This window comes from Acyrthosiphon pisum, chromosome X (assembly GCF_005508785.2).
Source record: "Acyrthosiphon pisum isolate AL4f chromosome X, pea_aphid_22Mar2018_4r6ur, whole genome shotgun sequence".
Lineage (NCBI taxonomy): Eukaryota > Metazoa > Arthropoda > Insecta > Hemiptera > Aphididae > Acyrthosiphon > Acyrthosiphon pisum.
Genome location: NC_042493.1, coordinates 123,438,651 through 123,440,803, shown reverse-complemented (window position 1 = coordinate 123,440,803; position 2,153 = coordinate 123,438,651).

The following is a 2,153-nucleotide window of genomic DNA, read 5'->3' as shown; positions in this document are numbered from 1 at the left end:
TTAAAGTCTTGGTGACGCTTTTTCAGCTCAAGTTTCAATACTAAACGAATTCAAATATACCTTCCTGATTTTCAGTTTTTTTTCGACATTTTAACGTGATTTAATATGCTTATTTTCCACTAAAAACGAAAATCACGAGTTAAAAGTAGTTTTTGAAATTCAAATCAAATTTCAATCGTATTTTTAAGTTTCATCGCGATAACCATGTTTTCCTCGTATATTAATATTGTGATAAAAATAATAAATAAATAATTAAATCATTATTCAGATCACATCAAATATTTTTTTTTTTTTAATTATATATTATTTTTACGATTTTTATAGTTTGTTGATCGTTTCATGATATTTTCATTTATATTTTCTAAATTCAGACAGTGGCAGCAAAATATATATTTACCTATGACAATTGTCATAAACGATTTTAGTAGATAGGGGGTCAACTTTGTCATTCTATAGTTATTTTATGAAAGCTTGTTTAATAGACAACATATAAACTATACTTGGTAATTATAAGAAGTAGGTGGGTGTCAACATTTTATGTGGAGGTGTCATAGATAAGATGTTGGACGTCGGCGCTACTGAACTCAGATACAGTGTCGTCTCTCGTGCTCCCAATAACATCTATTAAATATTTCAGATGTGAAATAGCTCAAGACGACTTTAACTTTGAAATTTATGATCTTGGATATGGTAAAATAAAATGGCTTGCTAGTTGCTAAACATCTTAGAAATCGATATAACAACCCTAATTGTTCTACTCGTGATATTATAATTAAATTTTATACAAATAACTATAATATTCTAGGTATGTGATTTCAGTGAAAGCGTAAAAACGATGAGCCTTGAAGTACAAATCATGACGTATTAACGTACGTTACAACTGATAATATTACTTTATAAAAGTTATCAGTTGATCAGTTGTAGGGTTAGGGTGTTTATGCACTAATAAACGAAATAATTATAATATATTATAGTATAAAATACACTTATGTACTCATAAAATGAAAAATATGAATAAAACATATTATTATTAATGATATTATAATAATTATGAGTTAAAATTAAAGAAGGCGTATAAAAGAAAATAAAATGTTTGTAATTATTATGTACATTAAATACATGTCATGTATTTAAATTTCTTAATAAATTAAGAGACTTGCATTGGACAACAATAATACAGTTTCGTTATATTTTGTTTATTTCCCAATAGGAATATATTATTAGACTTCCCGAGGATGAATAGTAAGTGATAATTATTATTTATTTCTACAGATTCGAACTGAGATTTAGTTTTAATTGTTTTAGTTTTTTTTGTTTTTATATCGAATTAAAGAATTTAAAAAACTTAAAATAAGTAATTAAAAAAGGTGGGTAAGTGGATTTCGCTTTGCTGTACAGTAGGTTACAAGTGGGTCACTGTATAATGGATGGTATTAAATTTGAATTCAATGATATAATATCATTGTATAAGAAAAACGATTCTGAGCGGAGACGGTATGTTAGTCTAGGTATATGACATAATATTATATTAGGTACCTATAATAAATTCCAAATTAATCATATCATAATATTTATTAGGTACTTATAACGCGTTATACATCAACAAAAAACCGTGGTACTATCATAGATATATAATAGTATACTTTAGAAGTTTCAAGTACCCACGAATAATATTATACAATCACAACAAAATAACTAAAATAATTATCCTAGGTTTTTAATATGTAATTTCGTCCAAATTTGTACTTAAAATGACTATAAAAATAAACTGCGTAAATGTATTTTTTAGATTTTTTGGTAACAGAATTAATTACTTACGTGAAATCTTGTTTTAAATTTTCAATTCTTAGATACAATAATTGAACATTTTATAAATTTTTAACTACAAAATAATTTTTCAAATTAAAATTTGATAAATTTTGTCAAAATTTTATCTTTAAATGCTTATAAAAAAAAATTGTGCCTATGTATTTTTAATATTTTTTCAACTGATATTGTAACAATATATCAGGAGCTTTGTATTAAATTTATACACTTTTTGGCCCAACAGATAAAACTTTATTGATATTTATAGAAAAAAAAAAACTAAAAAAATTGAAAACTTACAATGTCCGTAAACAGCTCAAAAAGAGTCAAATTATTTTAAAATTTTT